The following is a 20,164-nucleotide window of genomic DNA, read 5'->3' as shown; positions in this document are numbered from 1 at the left end:
ACAGAAAGATTGTATACAAATGTATCAAAATATAATTTGAAAATATAAAATGTATCGAAATTTAATTTCAATTTAATAATATTGTTTATTTGGTAATCTCCAAAAATACCGTTAGGGCTTACAACATGGCCGCCAGAAGAGTCAACAAAAAACTGCGAATAAAATATATAAAACTCGTAATTTCTGTTTTTAAAGTGGGTTGTCAATTTTCTTTATGAAATATACTTCCAAAATAAACTATTACAGTCGTTTAAAACATAATAGAAGTATTATTTTTTATTTTTTAAAAACAATGTTTACAAAATGTCTACGCACGTTCGTAGACATTTTGTAAACATTGTTTTTAAAAAATAAAAAATAATACTTCTATTATGTTTTAAACGACTGTAATAGTTTATTTTGGAAGTATATTTCATAAAGAAAATTGACAACCCACTTTAAAAACAGAAATTACGAGTTTTATATATTTTAATCGCAGTTTTTTGCTGACTCTTCTGGCGGCCATGTTGTAAGCCCTAACGGTATTTTTGGAGATTACCGTTTATTTTTATTTATTTATGTTTTTTCAATGCGTGCTTTTCAATTTTTTCGGGGAAAGATTTACACGAACTTTTAGAAAAAATACGAGTTATCGATCCCTGTTCTTTGGCTGACAAACACCCTCTATCAGCCGTCCTTGAAACTAAAACATACACATTCGCCTCATGTTGTTGTCCTACAGAAGTGCGGTTAGCGCCCCAGATGAGGAGCACTGCAAAAGTGCCTGGGCAGCCCCGTCGGTATTTCCAGGTGAGGGCGCCTCTGGTGATTAGCAATAAACTAACCTCTTCTCAAAGAGAGAAAGCAAAGCCTGAGAGGGTGGACCACCACTGGACCTCCTAGAACCGCACACAGGACTAAACTCCCACCAGCAAACTCCACAGGGACCGGATTTAGCAGTGTCAGAAGTCGCCATTAAAAATGCGTGATAAAAACATGAATAATTAGACACTATCTTTCGAAGCTTATAACTACTTGAAAATGTAATTTAAACCCTAATTTATTTCAATAAAAGGAGAAAAGACTAAATTTTAAAATAATAACAAGTTTAATAGCAAAATATGCAATATTTGTTTTTTTTAATCTGTTTTCTTTAAAAAAGATTTCAAGAAAATCAACGAATTTTAACTTACTGCGAATATAATAAATATATATAAATTCCAAAAAATCACTTACCTATAAAAAATACTAATCAATGGGTACTTCCATTCGTCATTGTTAAGAATTTATCCATATTTATATTTTATATTCCATGTACTTTTTAAATAAAGGATTTTTAAGTAAGGATTAAAAAATACCGCGATTTTTTTAAATTGTCATAGCAGATAGTCACAGAGTGGGTGTGTTTCCCTTTCTTCCAGTTGAGAACTACGGTGGCCTAAAAGCGCTATAATTAACTTTACCTTTCTATTTCTGACATGTGTTTGCTGTCAACAACAAAAGTTAGTCCATATGTATCACCGTACTTGGAAAATGATCACATTCACTCATAAGTAAGTTTACTTTTATAAACAAACCCTTTGACAAATTTTCCATTTTTTTTTTTTATTCTCTAAAAGAAATACATTAGATTTGATTTAAAATATTTTATTTCTTCTTTATGGAATTAATTTTTTTTTAAATATCTAAAATAAAACAACATTGAATGAAACAGAAAAAATTATTGTAGGTGTTCAATTTTTTCAGGACAATATTTTAAAAATGTGAGGTTTCACTTAAAAAAAATCAACTTGTTTTTTTGTTGTTGTTTTTTTAAGCTTTAAACTTTTGACTTTACAGGTAAATTTGCACAAAACTATTCTTTTTTGTTTTTGTTTTAAATTAGATTATTTTATTTACTGATCTTTTATCTTCAATTTGTGTTATATAAATCTGAAGTCAGAAAATGAATTATTTTCATGGTTATATTCAGTTTATTGGAAAGAGCATAAAATTTCACATTAAACCTGCAAATATCGTAAAAATTTAACTAATAGAATAATTTTGATAGATTTTTTAAATAGAAAAAATTGAAAAAAATTAACTCGTAAAATTTAATTCATTTCATTACATAGAAAAATGGCTGCATGAACGCACGTATGCACTTTGTAAATACTTTTTTTTTTAATATAAAAAAAATCATATTTCTATTATTTAAAAAAAAAAAAACTATTAGTTTATTTTGGAAGTATATTCCATAAAGAAATTAAACAACCCACTTTAAAAAGAGAAATTACGAGTTTTTTTTGTTGTTTTTTTTTTAATATTTTATTCGCAGTTTTATGTTAAGGGTGTCAAAAATTCCCAAAAAATTCTGACACACCTACCGGATCATTCGGAAAAGGGTTTCATTCTTGATGAAGTATAATTTTTTTTATTATTTTACTGAAATGTACAATAACAAAAGAAAAAAACAAAAACTTAGGAACAAGGCCACTGAAAAACTGAGGATGGGGGAGGGGGGTCTATAGTCATCCTTGTCATTCCACCTTTTGTTGGTCTATGCTAGAGTTCTCATTCCTACTTAAGATTCCTGAATGAAAAGTTTTTTGACGCCATTTTAAAAACTTTTTTCCGATGATTATCATATATCAAAAAAACTTCAGTATCGTATTAACAGGAAAATTAAAAAAAAAAAAAAAAGAAAGAAAGAAAAATTAATGACTTTTAAAAAAAACTTTCTCTTTATAACGTTCTACTTATTGCAACCTGACTTAATGTCCATTTCTTTACCGACGTGTCACGTGATTGAAAATTCTTTTAAAAGTCATTAAATTTTTTTTTCAAAAGTTTTTCTGCTAATACGATACTTAAGTCTGTAACCTACAATTTTTTGGCCTTTTTGGCCAAGATCAAAGTGTAGTATCTGTTCTTCAGATGCGGATTGCGGCACTTCCATTTCTCGTTCTCTTTCAGTGAAGGAGTTCTCCACGTTAAAAAACGACCCTGGTGTCTAACTCTGTCCCGTGGGGAGGCATTGTAAATACACGTACCAATAATCGTCGGAAAAATCTTTAAAATAAAAAGACGAAAAACACGCATTTTTAGTGGATGGGCACTCGTCATACGCCGTTTGTTTTTTTTTTTTTTGTTTTTAATTAATAATCTCGGTTAAGCCAAGGATAAAAATTTCCCAATTTGGGGCGGTTAATGAGTCCCTTCACCATAGAATGACTGACGAGCCAATCACAGCAAAATTTGAGCTCGAATGGAGTGGACGTGTAGGGGAATATTCCCCCTTTCTCCCACAATAAACTTATCTTAGAAGGCAGGTCACCAAAGGTACCCGCCTTTTTGTACAGAGAAACGAATCTGTCTAATTTTGTGAAAAGGGCGGATGTGTTGGTGAAGGTGGGGTCAGTGTCATTTTAAAATGAGTTGTGAAAGGGATGATTTTATTTAATTCTTCTTGAAATACTTTGTCGAACAATTCCTTATCGCTTGATGAACGCAGAAAAGTAAGTCGACATTTTTCAATTCTTTCTTAGGAGACGTTGGGAATCTGAGCCTCAAGCCTTACCTTATAAATTCCATAAATTTCACTTTTTTCTTGTTAATATCATCCAATAGAGACTTATGTATCAGATAATTAAAAAAATTATTTTTTAAATCATTTTTTATAACTTTTCATGGCTTGTTCACTTTTTTATTATAACGTTGTAGTAAATTAAACACGAACTTAAGGTCCACCCGCACTCTAAAATAACCGAACGTAACTCAGCGTAGTTAACCCTCCCAAATTTTACATTAATACAAGGTTTGGGTTTGTATTACTGTACTCATAGATTCGAAAAAGTTGTCAAAAAACAAATATATAACAAATGTTATCAAAGGCAAGATAAGTTACTTTTCTGCCAAACTGGATATATTTTTTGTGTTTTTATTCAATGTAATATATTTATTCAGCTCGAAAAACAGTGTTTACCGATGTATTCGAAAATTCAAGATGGCGTCTCACACCCTCTTTAACACCGTAAGTATGGAAAAAGGTGTTATAAATAAATAAAAACTATACAAAATCCTATTAAAAACCCGCCGAATATATGTCAACCTATGTCACGGTAACATATATTGAGCGAGTTTTTAACAGTATTTTATCCGGTTTTTTATTTATAACATCTTTTCCCACACTTACCGTGTTAAAGAGAGAATAAGACGCCATCTTGAATGTTCCAATACATCGGTAAACACTGTGTGGTTTTCGAGCTGAATAAACATGTTACATTGAATAAAAACACGAAAAATAAGCTTATCTTGCCTTTGATAACATTTATTTGTTATATATTTGTTTAACACGGTAAGTTTGGGAAAAGGTGCTATAAATATAAAACTAGACAAAATACTGTTAGAAACTCGCTCAATATATGTTACCGTGACATAGGTTGACATATATTCGGTGGATTTTTAATAGTATTTTTTCTAGTTTATTATTTATAACACCTTTTCCCAAACTTACTGTATTAAAGAGAAAGTCGGGCGCCATTTTGAATTTTCCAATACATCAGTAAACACTGTATGTTTCTCGAGCTGAATAAACATGTTACATTGAATAAAAACACGAAAAATTTATCCAGTTTGGAAGAAAAGTAACTTATCTTACCTTTGATAACATTTATTTGTTTTTTGTCAACTTTTTCGAATCTATGTGTACAGTAATACAAACCCCAAATATGTAACAAATGTTATCAAAGTCAAGATAAGTTACTTTTCTGTCTGGTTAGTAACAAAACTTTAAAAATGTATCAGTCATGAAGGATTTCTCCTCCACAAACCGAGACCAAATAAATGAAGTGTAGCATCAAAACATGTACTACATTTTGATCCTGGCCCGAAGGTTAAGAAAGAAAAAAGGCAACCTTTTTTAACCTTGTTTTCCTGTGCTGAAAACGAATATCGCATTCAAAATTATCGCCGGCAACTAGTTTTCACGATACTGAAAAAATACTTTTCCGCATGCCTCATGTAGTAATGTAAGACGGCGGCCATATTTGTTAAAAACTTAAACGACGTAATAAATTTTCAAGATAATAAAGTGTTAATCATTTTTAACAAAAAATACATGCACGCTTACGCGTACAACGATGGCCACCACAGCACACCACTTAGGACAAAATATCGCATCTAAATTTTCCGCGAATATGCGAAATTCGGCCCTTTTGAGGTGTAGATAAACCAAAATATGAAAAATGTTTTCACTGCGAACTAACTAATTCAGCTAAATTTTGAAGTTAAATAAATTCATTGTAAAAATCCTTTAAAAGAATAATAAATAATAAATATCGATTGAAAACACATTTTATGATCGTTCTTGAAGGAGATATTGTTTTTAAAATAGACTATAGCCCCCATAATATTTTTTAAAAAATATTTTTACTTGTTTAATGTTTTGTTTTTTTTTTAAATAAAAATCGATTTTCTAAATGTCCGTTTCCTACTTAACTGGCTAAGTTCTTAGTGGTTTCACTTATTTTAAAGCGTTTATGTTCATAAACGAGACCGCATATTTTTTTTATATTAGTATAAAAAGAATTTAAAATCGATTTTTCTACCTCGCCGACTATGTTGTTTGTTTAATTTATTTGGAATCGTTTATTCGGTAGAGAAAAAGAACACAGAAAACAAACAAAAAACATGTCGAGTGTTTTTTACGTGAGAAAGAGAAATAATATCCGACATGAGAGTATATCACATCTTAGAGGTCTTGATAATCGCTAAAAAATAGAAAATTAAACAAATTACTGAGGGAGATTTGTTTTTTAAAAAAAAATAATAATAAATTTTAATATTTTTTAAAATATAATTTAGAGAGAGAGGGGGGTAAAAACTATATATCCCTGTTTTCAATAAAATTGATTAATAATTTTTTTTTCTCTCTCTCTCTCTTAATGATTGATTTTAGAATTTTGAAGTAAAAATTAAAAAAATTAAAAATGAGTTAACGAGAGATTAGCACGGTGCCCGGAAAACTCGACCCCGGAAAACTCGTCTCCTTTCGCTAGGTAGGAAAACTGATCCCTTATTGAATAAATATCGATTGAAAACACATTTTATGATCGTTCTTGAAGGAGACATTGTTTTTTAAAATAGACTATAGCCCCCCCCCCCTAATATTTTTTTAAAATATTTTTACTTGTTTAATGTTTTTTTTTTTTTTTGTTGTTTTTTTTTTTTAAATAAAATCGATTTTCTAAGTGTCCGTTTACTATCTAACTGGCTAAGTTCTTAGTGGTTTCACTTCTTTTAAAGCGTTTATTATGTTCATACAAAGTTAATTACAATTTTTTTTTGTTCTTATTTTAACGATGTTTTTTGGAGTCATAAAAACAATAATAAAAAAACAAAACAAAAAAATTAAAAAACAGGGAGCGATTCGATTTTTCGTTACTTTTTTGTTTTGGTTTTTTAATTATGATAGTTTTTTTGTTATGTTTTTGTTTTCTCTCATACCAAATGCACTCATGCGTTATTTAAAATTATAATTTTATCAATTATCAACATTTATTGTCGTCCTGTCAAATTTTGCAAAAATTGACTAATAAATTAAAAACGAAATATTTTTTTGGCGCGAGAGATGCCATGTGCTAACAATCTCTCGTTAACTCATTTTTAATTTTTTTAAATTTTTACTTCAAAATTCTAAAATCAATCATTCAGAGAAAAAGTAATCACTAAATAAATTTATTAATCAATTTTATTGAAAACTCCGCTATCGTTTATCAAGAATCTTTTTAATTTCATTTTTTGTTGGTTGTTTTTCGGAGGGAGATATAGTTTTTACCCCCCCCCCCTTCTCTCTCTCTAAATTATATTTTAAAAAATATTAAAATTTATTATTTTCTTTTAGGCACCGCCAAAAATGGCCGCAAAATCAAGTTGTTGTTTTTTAAAACGAAATTACATTTATTAAAATCCATTATTTCTGAGTAACTTTTTTTTTCCCAGAAAGATAAAACCCTGAATTTTATCATATAGAAAACAGAATAATGTAAAACTTTTTCTACTATTTTTAATTCAATTTTAAATGTTAAATTTTCCCAAAAAGTTAACAATTGACATTTTTTGTCTTGCACAAAAAACGTACTTAAATATTAAAAAAAAAGGGTTTTTGAAATAATTAATTAATTTATTGTCTAACTAAGATTTAGGATGATTTTCTAAGAGAATATGCAAAAATATTATAATATAAGTACCTGAATTTCAAATAATTCCACTTATTCATATAGGTAACCAGATATTTCGCGTTGACGTAGAGTTCAGATCGACTCTGTTTACGTTTTCGTTTGATAAAAAGCAAACTATGGAAGACCAAACAGGCCAAAAAAAACTTATTTTTCAGTGACGAAAATTTCAATGTATTATTAAGCTGAGGCTGGCCAGTACCAGATGGGTGACCATTTGTATACGTTTGGTTTTTAATGTGTATGTGTGTGGGGGCCAGGCTCCCAAAAAGGGGGGGGGGCAATTTAAAGCAGAATAAAAAAAAATTATTTCAGCGCGTTTGGTCCACCGTAGTCGAAAGGCGGCAAACGTTTTCAAACGGGATCGAAAAAAATGATGCTATTTTTAACACAAAGGGCACAATATTTGAATTTTTTTTTTTGTATCGATTATTCAAAGCATGCCCTGTTTAATAATGGTCATGCATTATTCGGCTCGCTAAAAAAAATTGTTAATTTATTTATCAAAAATTTTAAAATAGCTTTTTTCGTATAAATATTTAAAAAAAAATTGTTTTTGTTTTGCTTAACTTAAATTAATTATTTTACTTAACATATTCACCGAATTTCACACTTCAAAACTCAAAAGCGGGATAATTAAACACAATCGAAGTTCTGATATTCAGACGTCAAAATAAGGTATGCAAACAATTTTTTTTTTTTTTTAATCTATAATTCTGTCCCTTACAACAACACAATATGTTGTGTTCAGTTTCAGATGATTATTTTTAGCATATTTGTTCCCACTTCAAAACAGGGGGGGGTTGTAAGCAAAAAATATATATATATATAAATATCGTTTATGAAAATTAAGTACACTGTTATAAAGTTCATTCTTCTCCTAATAATCGCTGAAAATTTCGTATTGATCGGATAATTACCTGATTTTTGGTAGATTTTTAAAAAGACGGTCCGTCAAAAAGTACTGACCTGCCCCCCCCCCCCAGTTTTGGCGGTGCCTATTTTCTTTTTAAAACCAAATCTCTCTCAGTAATTTCTTTAATTTTCTATTTTTTAGCGATTATCAAGACCCCTAAGATGTGATATACCGGACATTATTTCTCGTTCTCACGTAACACTCGACATGTTTTTTGTTTATTTTCTGTGTTTTTTTTGTTTGTTTTTTTTTCTTTATCGAATAAACGATTCCAAATAAATTAAATAACAAACAACATAGTCGGCGAGGTAGAAAAATCGATTTTACCCTTTTATAAACAACAGAAAATAAGTAAATTCTTTTTATATTAATATAAAAAAAATATGCGGTACCGTTTATGAAGAATTTAGGAAAACTCGTCCCGGGAAAACTCGTCTCCGGAAAACTCGACCCCGGAAAACTCGTCCCCTTTCGCTAGGTAGGAAAACTGGTCCCGTATTGAATAAATATCGATTGAAAACACATTTTATGATCGTTCTTGAAGGAGATATTGTTTTTTAAAAATAGATTATAGCCCCCCATAATATTTAAAAAAAAAATTTTTTTCTTGTTTAATGTTTTGTTTTTTGTTTTGTTTTTTAAATAAAATCAATTTTCTAAGTGTCCGTTTTCTACCTAACTGGCTAAGTTCTTAGTGGTTTCACTTATTTTAAAGCGTTTATTATGTTCATAAACGAGACCGCATATTTATTTTAATATTAATATAAAAAAGAATTTACTTATTTACTGTTGTTTAATTTATTTGGAATCGTTTATTCGGTAAAGAAAAAACACACAGAAAACAAACAAAAGTGTTACGTGAGAACGAGAAATAATGTCCGGTATATCACATCTTAAGGGTCTTGATAATCGCTAAAAAATAGAAAATTAAAGAAATTACTGAGAGAGATTTGGTTTTAAAAAGAAAATAATAAATTTGGTCGACCTAGACGAGAGGATCCAAAATGGCCGACCAGGACTGAGATATGACACGTGCCGTTGTTTCCTTAATAAATTATTTCAGTTAGGAAGAAATATCTCATGTATTAATAAATGTTAAATAATAATGAAACCTTACCAAAACAAAACGAAGTAAAAAAAAAAAAAAAAAATATCTGACAATTCATCGGCTCTAGCTGAAATAATTTATTAAGGAAACAACGGCTCGAGCTTATACTAATAAATAGCAACTTACACACAAATAAATGTTAAATAATAATGAAACCTTACCAAAACAAAACGAAGTAAAAAAAAAAAAAAATATCTGACAATTCATCGGCTCTAACTGAAATAATTTATTAAGGAAACAACGGCACGTGTCATATCTCAGTCCTGGTCGGCCATTTTGGATCCTCTCGTCTAGGTCGACCATAAATTTTAATATTTTTTAAAATATAATTTTGAGAGGGGGGGGGTAAAAACTATATCTCCCTCCGAAAAACAACCAACAAAAAATGAAATTAAAAAGATTCTTGATAAACGATAGCGGAGTTTTCAATAAAATTGATTAATAAATTTATTTAGTGATTATTTTTTCTCTTAAAGATTGATTTTAGAATTTTGAAGTAAAAATTAAAAATGAGTTAACGAGAGATTGTTAGCACATGGCATCTCTCGCGCCAAAAAAATATTTCGCTTTTAATTTATTAGTTAATTTTTGCAAAATTTGACAGGACGACAATAAATGTTGATAATTGATAAAATTGGTGCCGGGAAAACTCGTCCCGGGAAAACTCGTCTCGGGAAAACCCGTCTCCGGAAAACTCGTCCCCTTTCGCTAGGTAGGAAAACTCGTCCCGTATTGAATAAATATCGATTGAAAACACATTTTATGATCGTTCTTGAAGGAGATATTGTTTTTTAAAATAGACTATAGCCCCCCATAATATTTAAAAAAATATTTTAACTTGTTTAATGTTTTTTTTTTTTTAAATAAAATTGATTTTCTAAGTGTCCATTTTCTACCTTACTGGCTAAGTTCTTAGTGGTTTCACTTATTTTAAAGCGTTTATTATGTTCATACAAAGTTAATACCAAATTTTTTGGTTCTTATTTGAACGATGTTTTTTGGAGTCATAAAAACAATAATAATAAAAAACAAAACAAAAAATTTTTAAAAAATCAGGGAGCGATTCGATTCTTCGTTACTTTTTTTGTTTTGGTTTTTTAATTATGATAGTTTTTTTTTTTTTGTTATGGTTTTGTTTTTTCTCTCATACCAAATGCACTCATGCGTTATTTAAAATTATAATTTTATCAATTATCAACATTTATTGTCGTCCTGTCAAATTTTGCAAAAATTAACTAATAAATTAAAAGCGAAATATTTTTTTGGCGCGAGAGATGCCATGTGCTAACAATCTCTCGTTAACTCATTTTTAATTTTTACTTCAAAATTCTAAAATCAATCATTAAGAGAAAAAGTAATCACTAAATAAATTTATTAATTAATTTTATTGAAAACTCCGCTATCGTGTATCAAGAATATTTTTAATTTCATTTTTTGTTGGTTGTTTTTCGGAGGGAAATATAGTTTTAACCCCCCCTCTCTAAATTATATTTTAAAAATACAACTTTTTCGAATCAATGTGTACAGTAATACAAACCCTGATAGAATTATAATTTTAGATAACGCATGAGTCATTTGGTATGAGAGAAAACGAAAACATAACAACAAAAAAAACTATCATAATTAAAAAACCAAAACAAAAAAGTAACGCTCCCAGTTTTTAATTTTTTTGTTTTGTTTTTTTATTATTGTTTTTATGACTCCAAAAAAAATCGTTAAAATAAGAACCCAAAAAATTGTAATTAACTTTGTATGAACATAATAAACGCTTTAAAATAAGTGAAATCACTAAGAACTTAGCCAGTTAGGTAGAAAACGGACAATCGATTTTATTTAAAAAAAACAAACAAAAAAACATTAAACAAATAAAAATATATTTTTTTAAATATTGGGGGGGGGGGCTATAGTCTATTTTAAAAAGCAATATCTCCTTCAAGAACGATCATAAAATGTGTTTTCAATCGATATTTATTCAATAAGGGACCAGTTTTCCTATCTAGCGAAAGGGGACGAGTTTTCCGGAGACGAGTTTTCCCGAGACGAGTTTTCCCGGGACGAGTTTTCCTAAATTCGATAAAATTATAATTTTAAATAACGCATGAGTGCATTTGGTATGAGAGAAAACAAAAACATAACAACAACAAAAAAAACTATCATAATTAAAAAACCAAAACAAAAAAAGTAACGAAAAATCGAATCGCTCCCTGTTTTTTAATTTTTTTGTTTTGTTTTGTTTTTTTATTATTGTTTTTATGACTCCAAAAAACATCGTTAAAATAAGAACAAAAAAATTTGTAATTAACTTTTTATGAACATAATAAACGCTTTAACGCTAATAGCCAGTTAGGTAGAAAATGGACGCTAATAGCCAGTTAGGTAGAAAATGGACACTTAGAAAATCAATTTTATTTTAAAAAAAACAAAAAAAAACATTAAGCAAGTAAAAAATGGGGGCTATAGTCTATTTTAAAAAACAATATCTCCTTCAAGAACGATAATAAAATGTGTTTTCAATCGATATTTATTCAATACGGGACGAGTTTTCCTACCTAGCGAAAGGGGACGAGTTTTCCCGGGACGAGTTTTCCGAGCACCGTTTATGAACATAAACGCTTTAAGGTACTAGTGCATGAGCTGGCCTGGGCGTGGCTTATCACTCGCTCGGATTTCTCCGTAAAATGACGTCACATGCTGCCATCTGACGGAGAAAATGGACGAAGGGTGGGGTGCGTACAGAGCATTTTCTTTAATTACTATAAAATTAATATAGTGGTAAAATTATTTAAAAAAAAAAGAAAACAGAAGCCAAATTTGAAGCCAAATTAAAAAAAAAGAAGGCCAAACCATTTCAAAAAAGGTCAAATTCACGAAATTAGCCATTAAAAGAATAATAAATGGTAACAATAACATTATGAATAAAAGTTACTTTCCAACTTATCTGCATCATTCGTTGGTATTTTTAAGTAGTTTTAAGTGCTTTTTATTTCATATCGAATGTTAGAGCGGTTTCCGCTAACTTTGCCAAATTTTAAAATGCCGTAAAACATACCCTGTTTTTTTTTTTGTTTTTTTTTTTTTTTAATAATTACTACTTTTTTAAATAGAAAAATGAATGATGCAGGTAAGTTGCAAAGTAATTTTTATTGTCAAATAATAACAGAAAAACTTACCGTAATTATTTTTCACATGCATGGGAGTCAAATAGAAGAAAACTTGTAATGTTTCCAAGGAAAAAAGCTAAACAAAAAAAAAAAAAAATGGACGACTCTAGCAGCAGCAGAAGCGCCAAATACAAGTTTCCAGTGCTTGAAAAATGAATTGACGAATAACACCGACCACTCTAATTTGTTTTTTTTTTTTTTTTTTTTTTTTTAAAGGTAATTGAGGTCGCTGACAACGAATCTGATAGTCAAACTTGGTGCAAATTTACCGTTTGCATGGTATTTACCCCTGAACCCACGAACTACTTTTGACCATTTTGCAGCTTCCGTTTATGCTACGCGCATACAGGGGGGGGGGGGGATGTGGTGTTGGGGCGCGCGCGCGCGCCCCAACACCACATCCCCCCCCCCTGTATGCGCGTAGCATAAACGGAAGCTGCAAAATGGTCAAAAGTAGTTCGTGGGTTCAGGGGTAAATACCATGCAAACGGTAAATTTGCACCAAGTTTGACTATCAGATTCGTTGTCAGCGACCTCAATTACCTTTAAAAAAAAAAAAAAAAAAAAAAAAACAAATTAGAGTGGTCGGTGTTATTCGTCAATTCATTTTTCAAGCACTGGAAACTTGTATTTGGCGCTTCTGCTGCTGCTAGAGTCGTCCATTTTTTTTTTTTTTTGTTTAGCTTTTTTCCTTGGAAACATTACAAGTTTTCTTCTATTTGACTCCCATGCATGTGAAAAATAATTACGGTAAGTTTTTCTGTTATTATTTGACAATAAAAATTACTTTGCAACTTACCTGCATCATTCATTTTTCTATTTAAAAAAGTAGTAATTATTAAAAAAAAAAAAAAAAAAAAAAAAAAACAGGGTATGTTTTACGGCATTTTAAAATTTGGCAAAGTTAGCGGAAACCGCTCTAACATTCGATATGAAATAAAAAGCACTTAAAACTACTTAAAAATACCAACGAATGATGCAGATAAGTTGGAAAGTAACTTTTATTCATAATGTTATTGTTACCATTTATTATTCTTTTAATGGCTAATTTCGTGAATTTGACCTTTTTTGAAATGGTTTGGCCTTCTTTTTTTTTAATTTGGCTTCAAATTTGGCTTCTGTTTTCTTTTTTTTTTAAATAATTTTACCACTATATTAATTTTATAGTAATTAAAGAAAATGCTAGAATTAATTTTTCAAGTAGTTTCATGTCGAAATGTTCTGGAAACTTGTATTTGGCGCTGCTAGCCCCCCCCTCCCCCTGTCGGCCATTTATTTTTTTGCGTTTTCTCTCTCTGTACGCACCCCACCCCCACCCTTCGTCCATTTTCTCCGTCAGATGGCAGCATGTGACGTCATTTTACGGAGAAATCCGAGCGAGTGATAAGCCACGCCCAGGCCAGCTCATGCACTAGTACCCGCTTTAAAATAAGTGAAACCACTAAGAACTTAGCCAGTTACGTAAAAAACGGACACTTAGATAATCGATTTTATTTAAAAAAAAACAAAAAAAACCATTGAACAAGTAAAAATATTTTTAAAAAATATTATGGGGGCTATAGTCTATTTTAAAAAAAAACAATATCTCCTTCAAGAACGATCATAAAATGTGTTTTCAATCGATATTTATTCAATAAAGGACCAAAGGGGACGAGTTTTCTTAAATTCTGTTAGCACATATGGCATCTCTCGCGCCAAAAAAATATTTCGCTTTTAATTTATTAGTAAATAACATTTTTTTTTTTGTTCTTATTTTAACGATGCTTTTTGGAGTAATAAAAACAATAATAAAAACAAAAAAATTTTAAAAAACGGCGATTCGATTCTTTGTTACTTTTTTGTTTTGGTTTTTTAATTCTGATAGTTTTTTGTTATGTTTTTGTTTTCTCTCATACCAAATGCACTCATGCGTTATTTAAAATTATAATTTTATCAATTATCAACATTTATTGTCGTCCTGTCAAATTTTGCAAAAATTGACTAATAAATTAAAAACGAAATATTTTTTTGGCGCGAGAGATTCAATGTGCTTTTAATTTTTTTAAATTTTTACTTCAAAATTCTAAAATCAATCATTCAGAGAAAAAGTAATCACTAAATAAATTTATTAATCAATTTTATTGAAAACTCCGCTATCGTTTATCAAGAATCTTTTTAATTTCATTTTTTGTTGGTTGTTTTTCGGAGGGAGATATAGTTTTTACCCCCCCCCCCTTCTCTCTCTCTAAATTATATTTTAAAAAATATTAAAATTTATTATTTTCTTTTTAAAACCAAATCTCTCTCAGTAATTTCTTTAATTTTCTATTTTTTAGCGATTATCAAGACCCCTAAGATGTGCTATACCGGACATTATTTCTCGTTCTCACGTAACACTCGACATGTTTTTTGTTTATTTTCTGTGTTTTTTTTTTGTTTGTTTTTTTTCTTTATCGAATAAACGATTCCAAATAAATTAACAAACAACATAGTCGGCGAGGTAGAAAAATCGATTTTACCCTTTTATAAACAACAGAAAATAAGTAAATTCTTTTTATATTAATATAAAAAAAAATATGCGGTACCGTTTATGAACATAAACGCTTTAAAATAAGTGAAACCACTAAGAACTTAGCCAGTTACGTAAAAAACGGACACTTAGATAATCGATTTTATTTTTAAAAAAACAAAAAAAAACATTAAACAAGTAAAAATATTTTTAAAAAATATTATGGGGCTATAGTCTATTTTAAAAAAAAAACAATATCTCCTTCAAGAACGATCATAAAATGTGTTTTCAATCGATATTTATTCAATAAAGGACCAAAGGGGACGAGTTTTCCTAAATTCTGTTAGCACATATGGCATCTCTCGCGCCAAAAAAATATTTCGCTTTTAATTTATTAGTTAAAACATTTTTTTTGTTCTTATTTTAACGATGCTTTTTGGAGTAATAAAAACAATAATAAAAACAAAAAAAAATTTAAAAAACGGCGATTCGATTCTTTGTTACTTTTTTGTTTTGGTTTTTTGTTTTTTGTTATGTTTTTGTTTTCTCTCATACCAAATGCAAATGCACTCATGCGTTATTTAAAATTATAATTTTGCAAGATTTGACAGGACGACAATAAATGTTGATAATTGATAAAATTACATTAAAAATACGGTCTCGTTTATGAACATAATAAACGCTTTAAAATAAGTGAAACCACTAAGAATTTGGCCAGTTAGGAAGAAAAGGGACACTTAGAAAACCGATTTTATTTTAAAAAAAAAAAAAAAAACATTAAACAAGTAAAAATATTTTTTTTAAATATTAGGGGGGGGGGGCTATAGTCTATTTTAAAAAAACAATATCTCCTTCAAGAACGAGCATAAATAAGTTTTCCTACCTAGCGAAAGGGGACGAGTTTTCCTAAATTCAACATTTTAACCCCTCCTTTTATTCACAAAAAATCAGGAAATTAACCAATTTTAATTAATTTGGATTTTTTTAAAATAATAAACGCAGTATTTTTATGCTTATTTGCTAGGTAAATGTCCGAACATTCTTGTAAAAATAAACTTTAAAATGTTACTCCTTGGGCGTTGAGTTCCATGGCGACCAGCAGAAAAATTTAATGGATAAATGTTTACAAAACACCGACCAATAAAATTTGTTTTGTTTTTGGATAGGTTTTCGGGGTCGCTGACAACGAATCTGATATTCAAACCCGTCACAAATTTACCGTTTGCATGGTATTAACCCCTGAACCCTCGCACTATTGGCAAGACTGTAGTTTAGGTGGGAAAATAATGTCGAACCCTTTAAAAGGAACTAATTTCCCTAATCACCGGTACGCGGTACGACGTACCGGTGATTATTTACCGGCGGTACGTTACTATGCCAATAATATATAAATAATATAGGTATTTCAGAAGTTGTTTCTAAAAACAACTTTTTTAAAAAAAAAAGGAAAAAAAAAACTTCTATTCGGGTTTGTTTTACTGTACACATAGATTCGAAAAAGTTGTCACAAAACAAATAAAGAACAAATAAATATTATCAAAGGCAAGATAAGTTACTTTTCTAACTAATTGGATATGTTTTTAGTGTTTATATTTAATGTAACATGTTTATTAAACTCTGAAAAATATACTGTTCTGTTTACCGATGTATTCGAAAATTCAAAATGGCGGCCGACACTCTCTCGGATACGGTAAGTTTGGGAAAAGGAGTTATAAATAAAAAAAAAATAAAAAAACCAGTCAAAATACTGTCAAAAACCCGCTGAATATATGTCAGCCTATGTCACGGTAACATAGATTGAGCGAGTTTCTAACAGTATTTTATCTGTTTTTTTATTTATAACTAATTTTCCCAAACTTACCGCCTCAAAGACAGAGTCGGCTGCCATTTTAAATTTTCGAATACATCGGTAAACACTATGTTTTTCGAGCTGAATAATCCAGATCCGCACAACAGAACACCGACCACTCTAATTTGTTTTTTATAGGTAATTGAGGTCGCTGACAACGAATCTGATAGTCAAACTTGGGGCAAATTTACCGTTTGCATGGTATTAACCCCTGAACCCACAAACTACTTTCCACCATTTTGCAGCTTCCGTTTACACTACGCGCGCGTGCTGCAGCATGAACGACGGCTTGCTTCACCTAGCAAACTGCCTTCTCACATGGCATACCAATCAAAAAATTATGTAGAAAAAATGGCTGCATGAGTGCGCGCATGCACTTTGTAAACACTTTTTTTTTTTTTTTTTTTTTTTAAATAATATTGTTATAATTTTTTAATAGTTTATTTTGGAAGTATATTCCATAAAGAAATTAAACAACCCACTTTAAAAACAGAAATTACGAGTTTTGTATATTTATTCACAATTTTGTGTAAAGGGTGTCAAAAATTCTGATACACCTAGGCCAGCACCCTCACCCTGTTAAAAGAACTCGCTATAAAAGCATCTACAAAGTTGTAGATGGCCTATACCCCTCCAGGGGCTCAAGGCTATGGATGGGATGGACCGTCTACTTGAAACAAAAAAAATTCTTGGTTATTAGTTGTTATCAGCAGTCGAGTTGCTTTATTTATTTATTTTTTTACAAGGTAGTCACCACTTATCAAGGCCCGGAAGCCACTCAGGGATAAGAGTTATTGCATGCACAGTACGTTAGTATTGGATATTTGATAAAATGTCTTACTTAAGGGGGCAGTTCATCAGGAATTTGTTTATATTGGACTTGAAGATATCCAGGTTGTAGTCAGGTGGGAAACAGGCAACCGGAACAGAGTTCTACAGGCGTGCACTTGAAAGTCAGAAGCTTTGTTTATGGAATCTACATTTTGATTTTGGCACAGATAAGGAGTGTGGAAAATTTTTGACAGTGGTTTCAGCCAGACGGGTGTTTATCGTTAAAGATTGACGAGGGGGGAACCAGAGATTGGAGCTCAGACAAGCACCTGCCATGGTAGTAATGATTAAACAAAGACAGGCTCGCAACGTCTCTCCTGTGGGAGAGAGGTTGGCAGGGAAGAGAAAAGGGCATCACCCACTAGGCCACGAAGCCTATTTTGTACTCTGTCAAGGCAGTTTTTTTTTCTTGCTAGAAACACTTTTGTAAGTATGGGAGCTAGTTCTGGGTGAAGCTTTTTCAGCACTATTATTGGAATGTCTTTAATGACAATTTCTTCAAATGAACATTCTTTATGAACTTTTCTGATGTCGACCCTAGTCGAGAATTGAAGGCATCATCAGAAGGCATCATTCAAACCTCTTCAAACGACTATAATCAATCCGATCTTCGAACAGTGCTGTAATCCAAATTCCAGTTCCTGTTGAAGATAAAAGGACTATTACCTTTTGAGGTGTTACCAACTCAACTCAGAGACAAAATAGGCATTTCCTTTTTTTTTTTCAACAAAGAATGAATAAAATTGTAAAGATTCTAAATTAAATATTCTTCTTTTTTTTCTTACTCTCCGTAAAACTGGTGAATTTTTTTTTTAAAAATTCCTCAAAAAAGCTAAAAACGGGGAAAAATAAAACCGCATGTTATTTCTACATATTTTAACGTAAATAATGACAACATCAAATAATTGATCCATTTTGTTAATTTTTTACAGACTTATTTTAAAAAAAAACTTAATTATATATTAACTTAGGCACGGATAAAACAAAAGGCGGGAGGTAATATTTTTTGACAGGGTCTTTCTTTAAAAATTTATTAAAAATCAACTGATTATCCAATCAATACGAAATTTTCACCAATTATTAAGTGAAGAATGGACTTTATAATGGTATACTTTTATTTATATGTGTATATCTATATATATATAAAAATGTAAATTTGGTTCGTTAAAAGTGAATAAAACCATATTTCTACGTTACCAATTTATTTGAAATTTTCAGACAACCCATCTTTAGAGTCGAGGGATGTTTTTATGTCATCAAAATAAATTTACCTCGCGAATTATTAAAATGTTAAATAAAATATAAATATTTTTCGAATTCGTTTCTGCGAGACTTGCCCGGTTTTATTTCTGGTAACTTCCGTTTCAACTACTCTCGAATTACAAGTGAAAAAAAAAAAACTTACTCATGCAGAGAGTGATCCGTGCTGAAATAATAACGTTATTATTTAAAAAGCCATTCTTAACATGAGGAAGGGAGGGTGTTTTGTACCTATTCTGTACTTTAACCTTACAAACGTTTTCAAACGGGATCGAAAAAATGATGCTATTTTTAACACAAAGGGCACAATATTTATCGAATTTTTTTTTTGTATCGATTCTTCAAAGCATGCCCTGTTTAATAATGGTCATGCATTATTCGGCTCGCTAAAAAAAAATTGTTAATTTATTTATCAAAGATTTTAAAATAGCTTTTTTCGTATAAATATTTAAAAAAAAATTTTTTTTTTTTTTTTTGCTTAACTTAAATTAATTATTTTACTTAACATATTCACCGAATTTCACACTTCAAAACTCAAAAGCGGGATAATTAAACACAATCGAAGTTCTGATATTCAGACGTCAAAATAAGGTATGCAAACAATTTTTTTTTTTTTTTTTAAATCTATAATTCTGTCCCTTACAACAACACAATATGTTGTGTTCAGTTTCAGATGATTATTTTAAGCATATTTGTAACCCCTCAAAACAAGGGGGGGTTTTGTAATAAAAAATATATATATATATATATATAAATATCGTTTATGAAAAATAAGTACATTGTTATAAAGTTCATTCTTCTCTTAATAATCGCTGAAAATTTTGTATTGATCGGATAATTACCTGATTTTTGGTAGATTTTTAAAAAGACGGTCCGTCAAAAAGTACTGACCTGCCCTTTCCCCCCCCCCCCCAGTTTTGGCGGTGCCTAATAAAAACCCTAACCTCCCCATGTTAAAAAAAACACGCCCTTCCATAAACCTCGAAAGCCGTTCTTAATATGGGGAGGTTGGGGGTGTTCATTCCGAAAGCCGTTCTTAATATGGGGAGGTTGGGGGTGTTCATTCCGAAAGCCGTTTTAACATGGGGAAGTTAGGGTGTTTATAATATGCTGGGGCGAGTCGTAAAATTAACGAAGTTGCTATCTATTATTTATTGCAAAACTTGCTTGAAATTTATTTACTTGATAAAAAAAAAATTACATTTTGGTACTCCTTTGGCGTTGAGTTCCATGGCGACCAGTAGAAAAAAAATAATAGTCACTCCCTTAGTCCCCCACCCCACCTCGCACATAACATTTTATTTACTGACGTTGCTGTAACTAAACGATTATTTGTCACATTTACAAACATTTAT

At 30.2% G+C, this 20,164-nt stretch overlaps 1 protein-coding gene across 1 annotated transcript in view; it reads left to right on the top strand.

Moving 5' to 3' along the window:
- The first annotated feature begins 3,227 nt into the window (after positions 1 to 3,227).
- LOC145259990 (uncharacterized) overlaps positions 3,228 to 20,164 on the top strand; it is a 38,448-nt gene continuing 21,511 nt past the window's right edge. The window contains exon 1 of the mRNA XM_080117995.1: positions 3,228 to 3,476. The gene's annotated coding sequence lies outside the window, so the exon portion shown is untranslated. The remainder of the gene's footprint in view (positions 3,477 to 20,164) is intronic.

This window comes from Euprymna scolopes, chromosome 35 (assembly GCF_053919585.1).
Source record: "Euprymna scolopes isolate OS-2025 chromosome 35, ASM5391958v1, whole genome shotgun sequence".
Classification (NCBI taxonomy): Eukaryota; Metazoa; Mollusca; class Cephalopoda; order Sepiida; family Sepiolidae; genus Euprymna; species Euprymna scolopes.
This window is presented reverse-complemented; position numbering and strand designations above follow the sequence as displayed.